The 7,081-nt window shown below is 35.8% G+C and overlaps 1 protein-coding gene across 3 annotated transcripts in view; it reads left to right on the top strand.

The window, feature by feature from the left end:
• The first annotated feature begins 258 nt into the window (after nt 1-258).
• LOC148947379 (uncharacterized) overlaps nt 259-7,081 on the top strand; it is a 67,229-nt gene continuing 60,406 nt past the window's right edge. For 2 of the 3 annotated variants that reach the window (XM_089095818.1, XM_089095816.1), the window contains exon 1: nt 6,068-6,123. The gene's annotated coding sequence lies outside the window, so the exon portion shown is untranslated. Of the gene's footprint in view, nt 398-6,067; nt 6,124-7,081 lie in introns of those variants that run through there. The other variant, XM_089095817.1, reaches the window with a different exon arrangement.

The raw sequence follows: 7,081 nt of genomic DNA, 5'->3' as shown, positions 1-7,081 counted from the left end.
GTGAGTGTGTTCTTCTTTCTTTTGTTTTTTGTTGTTTTGCTTTTTGTTTTTTTTTTCTTTGTCTACTCCATATTGAACCCTTGTGTGTTTTTTTTGGGCAATATTGGTATTGATTGATTGATATTTGAGTATTTATAGGCTCAATTTGAAGTTTTGGCCAAATAATGAAGATTCAGTGAATTCTATTAAACGTGATCACATACGTCATCTCTACGCCTATTTTGCTACTGAACATGAAACTAAATATTTGGGAACAAGGGAATTGCTTGGGATTTAAATCTCTGAAGTAACGTGAGGTTGAGGGAGAAGTGTGGCCCATAAGAATATATATTTAGCTTGGTCAATGGCAAAACAATTGGAGTTCCGAGCTTGTGGTAACAGCCAAGACTGGGTCCAGGTAAAGTTCAGTATGCCTGAAACGTTTAATTTTGAGACAGTGAATAATAATGACGAAGAGGGGGAGGAGAAACTGAAAGGCACATTTAGCCAAATGAAAAAAAAAATATTCTGTTAAAGAGCTTCCCTTAGCAGAGACAAAACACTAGTATCCAAATAACAAATAAAATTAATCCAATATAAAGTAACTCAGAGATCAATTACATAGGAGGGATAAAAATCAAAGCAACACTCATTCAGCAGAATCAAGCAGAGTCAGACGAATTGACTTTCACTAGTATAGAGGTGAGAGACTATGATGCTTTGACGAACCCAAGCCAACTTGCGAACATATGAAAAAAAACTTCTTCTAGTTTCCCTACTCCCACGCAGCCTTCTAAGACGAACAGGTGGAAAGATCAACATTACCAAAATCCATTGTTTAAGCAATAATTCACATTTGTACCACTAGTAAGGTTATTAGGGTCGAATCAAGGATTACGTTATCTCTGATAGCCTGATTATACGCTTTTTCGCCATGAATCTGCTGAACGACGTTTGGTGCTTATTTCAGTATCAAAAATTCCTTCAGTTAAATTCCTCAGGTAATTTTGGCTTGCCCAGTCCTTGGGGGTGGAGCCACCAGCTATGTCTGACCATGGTGGAGAGAACACCAGAGGTGAGTCAAATGAAGTCGAAATATAGTTGTTGTAAATGCTAGTCAACACATACCTGGTGCAGCTATGTTCTAAATGTATGGTGACTTCAAGAACGTACATCTTCTACCAAAATAACTAAAAAGAATACAATAAATTAAACATTTTTGTTTAATGAATGTTCACTTGTTAGGGTGAAAAATCTAAAATTCAATCGGTTAAAAACCATAATATCCAGTCAGGAGTATAGCACGGTGTCGCCAACATGTGTCAACCACCTTCGAAAATGTCTTTCGGAAATTTACCTTGTGTGTCAGCATTTGTCGTAAAACTGAACGATTTTGTCGACATATTCTTTAATCTCTTCCTCCAAACTTAAACTCTAGCTGCACCCCTGTATCCAAAGGGCCTAGCATAGATTCGTTAGAAAAAGACCATATCATATCAATATAAATAAAGTTTTCACATTAACATGTGAACAATTAAAATTTAAAGTCCCACTATTGAATTTTGGGTTTTAAATAATCAACTTCAATAAATATTTTAAGCTTCTCTCAGTCAGATTTTCCCGTATTTGTGTTTATGTAGCTAAACTGGCTTCTTTGATTAATTGTTTTTTGTTTGTCACTTCCATAAATACCCGTCATTTCGCTTGTGTGCTCAGAAACTGTTGATCAGAAAATGTAAAGTAAATCGAATAAATTTTGTAAATGGCCTAATTTTGGAATCCACAGTGAATTATCGAGACTGTTCTTTTGTGTGTACTAGACCAGGATGAAACACATGAGCATGAATATGGACAGAAAATGGAGGGGGGGGGTTAAACTTTAGATGGCGGGGAAGGTTAAAATTTAGGTAAGTTGTTTCTTATAGAGGGTTATTTCTTTCTGGAAGTCCTCATTCATAGGATTGGCCACTCTGGGGTCCAACCCAATACAAGCTTTCATTGTGCGAAAAATTGATTTGTTTTTAGACTGTCTTGAGACTTCAGAGTTTGTTTATAAACATCGTTCATAGAAGTTCACCTTTTTTTTTGGAGTAGACATTGGAGATTAAAGTGAGTTATTTTCTAAAAATACATAATATTATTTTTCCCTGAGCCCCGGCGGGGTAAAAGTTTTTGTTAGTACCGTCATTGCAATATAGACAGGAGGGTCTGGTACCTCCGCAAAAAGATAGCTAGAGATATTAGAGGTAACACAGATTTTGGCACCTTGCGCCAAATAGTTTGGCCCTTAAGGCCTCCAAAGGAAGTACACTTTTCAAAGCCACACTGGTTGTAACATCTTATTGCAGGAAGAAATTGTAGAACGCTTAAAACGGGAAGATTGCGTTACTATACTCTAGTAGCACCACCAGCAGCACTGGTATGGTGTTAGAAATCTAACCGCAAGACTCCCTACTGTCCTAGAAATTAACATACAAAACACTACGGTAGAATAAGAAAAGAATTTTGAAAATAAGAGTAAGAAATAGACCAAGAAACCAAAATATACCCAGAAGAAAACACCCCGATTACGAGGTGGAGTGGTACTCTTCTCCACAACAAAATTAGATATTTAAGAAATTTTGATAATATCACAAAAGAAAAAATTTTGATTGATATCACAATCACAAAAGAAATAAAAAAGGCGATAGTATTGCTCTCAAATAATACCTTCACCTAGGCCACAAAATAGCCTAGTCCCAGGATTCTCAAGTTCAAGCTCCAATTGTGCCGAATTGGCTGGTGAATTAAATTTCTGTTTAACTCACAACTCAGAGTATTTTTTATGATTAAGTTTTTCATCATTCGCTGGCTTTTCACCTTCTTCCAATTCTGAAAAACAAATCATAGAAAACGTAAAGAATATTATTATACCATTAACCTGGCATATTGCAGATACAGCATTTTTAAAACTTCTACTCACATAGTACCTTTCAATTTATAAATAATAGTTCAGCACCCCCTTAGCGCTACAAGAAAGTTTCGAATTAATACCCTAAACGATCCTTGACACATGCACGAGTTTAAAGACCTGGATGCACATAGTATTTTTTTTTATCTAGTTCAAAATCTCCCTCATCATTCCCTAACATATCATATTAATACCTTTAGCTGTTCCTGAGAATTTGAAGATACAAATATTTTAAACCTGGATACACATGTTTTTTTTTTATTTAGTTCACCATTCCTTACAAGTTTCAACTTAAAACCCTTAGTGGCTAAGGGTTCCTTCTTTTTTTGGCTAGTTCAATGTCCCCCTTAAAACAAAATGAAAATTTCAACTTGATACCCTCAGTCAATCTTAAGGTATAGCATATACACATTTTGAAATATTTGACTTATATATTTGAGGCAAATTTTCATTGACTTTCAGAAAGAATTTGACCTTGTTAACCACAATATTTTAGTTGAGGAACTAATCAGCGAATTCGATATTGATCCCTTACCGATGAAATTGGCTGCCTCCTTCTTAACAAATAGATTGCAGGTTGTTCAATACCAGAATCATTATTCAAATCCTTTCTCATTCCACAACGAAATTCCCTAAGGTACTCTCCTATGTCCCCTTCTTTTTTCAGTCATGATTAACAGCCTCGCCAAGGAATTTCCTTACCGATGAAAATTTGTTGATGACCTAACGGTTGTTGAAACCTGCTTCAGAAATTTAATACGCGACCTTATGAGTATCTTCAATGAAATTGGAGATGAGGCCTTGGACTTAGACGTGACAGTAAGCGCCTCTAAGCAGTGTTGCTAAGTCAAAATTTTGATTCATACCTAAAAAAGGTCTAAAGATGTACTTTTTCAGGAAAAAATATACCAGACACCAAAAATTTTAGCGCGTATGAAGCGCAAAACGCGCATTTTCCTTCGAACAGTACTCTCTACAAAATAAACAATATCTTCCTTTTCCTTTCTTTTTTTTCCTCCTTTTATCTTTTTATCATTGTTACTATTAATCTATTTCTTTCAATATCGAAGAGCATCTAAAAAGAAAAAGATGTCGTCAATGTACTACATAATACTTCAGAGATGAAACTAAATGGGCCTCGTTTTTTTAGTTATAATTTTGATGTCAGGTTTTTCTTAACCAACAATTGATAACGTACGTTCACACAGAACCTAAAGGGTCCCTTCAAAGTCAAGAAAGAAAAGAGAGACATGTCACGATACATCAGCATTTTTATAACAATGAACAGTGAAAGTCCAATTCCGGCAATCGATTAAAACAGCTGATTTTTTTTGCATTTGTACCGAATTTTCGGCTTAAAGAATCAGTTGTAAAGATGCACAGGGCGAAGGAAAGTGTACTAAATTTGGTACAATTGTACGTTCTGTAATTGTAAATTCTGAATTTTCATCACTTGTCACTGAGGGAGCATTTTCCTTCTGCAGTTTGTTTGTTTTTTTGGATGTCTCTTCCTTAAGACCAGAAGAATAATGACTTGAGAAGGCTTTGGTTCTTTGTCCTGCCTGGACTTGTTTTAATACTTTTTGAAAACCAGGAGGAAACGCCACTTCATTATTAAGTTTCTCAAATTCGGTATTAGCTTGTCTCCAAACTTCTTGGCCTAAAGGTGTGGTAATTGCTTTCCTTGTTAGAACAGTTTTGACTTACTCTGATTGTCAAGAGGTCGAGATAAGGTGATGTACAGTAAAAAATATGCCCAACTTTTGGAATTCGGAACTGTTCATATGATCAGTAGCTTCAAGTGTTGGAGCTGTGTTTTTATTTCGCCAGGTCTTACCTTTGACTAACTGGGTTTTTCCTGGAACATCTGCGCTATTTTTTATACCCGCGAGGGAGTTTGCATAAGAAGTACCTGTAAAATAATAATCTTGGATTCCGTGGGATTTCTGTACCTCTTTAGTTTACGTTGGGACACCACTTGGCTTTGGAGTTTTAGGTATGTTTGCTGCAACGATTGAGAAAGGAATATTTTGCTCAGTTGAAATTCTCAAAATGTCCGTTTGTTGGTGGGGGATGAGACATAGATATTTTTGAAATGCATTGTGCCATGTTGTCTTACAGTTTTTGCAATAGCGCTCAGGAGCAAGACAGGATGGTAAATTATGGTTGTCTTTTCCAAATTTGGAGCAGTAGGGATCTATTTGATGGCAATTGTTTTTAGTGCGGCAATTCACATGAAAGTTGATGCAGTTTAAAGGCTTGGCCTTGTAGGGCTTTGAAGGGGTTTTAGCCCATATAGATATACATCATACTTGAGCTCAATTTTCATTGCAACCATGATTGACTTACTTGGCGTCAGACTTTCTTCATTTCCTTTGTTAAGCCTAGTCGTGTTTGTGATAGTAAGAGCTCTTTTTGATGAGTCTAATAACTCAGAGTTGATTTCTGGTGTTTTCCAAAGAAAGATGAATTCAATAAAATACGTATTGAAATTTCTTTCCTCTGATGAGTTTTGCGGCTTCAATTCTCGACTTAGTAAGCTAAATTAAACTAGAGTTTTGAATTACATTATCAGCTCTCACAGCATCTTGGAAATAAAGTTCTGCTGTTGCTGATTTTTAGACACTAAGGTCAAGCTTAACTCTGGCTACTTTAAAAATTGCTTTTCTGATTAATGCATGATCATCTGTTACAAAAAATGTTCCGTTTTTCTTTTTTATTGATACAATATGATAATTTGGGAGAGTTGGGGATGGTGGAAGCTCTCAAATTTTTTTCTCTTGCTGGTGATTTAGTTTTTTGAATTTTAACATTTCCTGGAGTTTGTTTTTACGAGTCCTTCTCCTTGGTTCACTTTTGGGGCTTGCTGGTGTTTTTGTTTGATTTTGGAGGTGATCGTAGCATCTTCGAAGCTTACTCAGTAAGGAAAGAGTTGCTCCCTGCCCACTTGACCCCCGCAGATTAAGGGATTTTACTCCCGGCGGGTACATCGGCGCTTGTGGCAGGTGACCATCCCTCTTCTGTTTGCTTAGTCATTGAATCGACACTAGGATGCAGATTCAACGACTTTTTGGCTTAATTTTCGGTTTCACCGAAAAGAAAATTATTCTGGCAACTTCGCACCGGCACAACGATAAAGAAAATTCGAAATCAAGAAACGCTGAAATTTAAAATAACATAAAACCCCAAGTTAAGTAAGTATAACAAAACACTTTAGGGTCTAATAATAAGGAAAATAACACACTAGGTTTGGAAAGATTTCTTTGACTCACAATCTGAGGCAATAATCCACAATTTAAATTTCACAATAACACATGGGTTTGTTGATCAACAATATCAAAGCTTGTTTTGGCAACACTTTTCTAAGCACTAGGCATTTTGAAACTTGATAAGTTTCATGTGTTCTGAATGCGTCATTCATGATCAGAATTCTCGAATGTTTTTCCTATTTTAAAACAGGGTAAAATTCTACTTTAGCTACTTTTGGCTATCTTGGATAGCCTAGGGGTTAGGTTAGGAAAATGAAACTTTCAGGGATGGGTCTACAGGCTAAAGTATGTCATGGGAAGGTATTTTGAAGTACCTACCTCCACTCCTTCTCTCTCTAGAGGGTCCTGACCTTTAGAAATCTGAATGTTATAAAAGTGAAACCTTGCAAAATAGATCTTCTGCTTAAATGAAATACCACAAAATTGGGTAAAGTTCTACGAAATCATATTATTGAGTTAGGACTAAAGTGAATACAGCATTCGATGCCTTTTTTTTTGCTGATTACAAATATAATAAGCATTTCTATTGGAAATGAATTTCAGCCCCCCCCCCCTATATATGCAAATTCAGGGCTAGGTTAGGTTGAGTTAGGCTAGGTTAGGTATAGCCTATATAGGGGGGGGCTGAAATTCATTTCCGATAGAAATGCTTATTATATTTGTAATCAGCATAAAAAAAGGCATCAAATGGTGCATTCACTTTAGTCCTAACTCAATAATATGATTTCATAGAACTTTACCCAAAATTGTTTTCAGCTTCACAACTTTGCTCAATCCCAATTTATAATGTTTTAAAATATGCAAATACATTTCCTAAATTTTGGAAAAAATAACTTTGATATGGCTTAAACTTCTACTCTAATAACAGGAATTGCATTTTAGA

The sequence above is a fragment of the Artemia sp. Qi Xiang Cuo genome, chromosome 10 (assembly GCF_049724085.1).
Source record: "Artemia sp. Qi Xiang Cuo chromosome 10, ASM4972408v1, whole genome shotgun sequence".
NCBI classification, from domain to species: Eukaryota; Metazoa; Arthropoda; class Branchiopoda; order Anostraca; family Artemiidae; genus Artemia; species Artemia sp. Qi Xiang Cuo.
The sequence above is the reverse complement of the archived record's forward strand: the minus strand, read 5'-3'. Positions and strand labels throughout refer to the sequence as shown.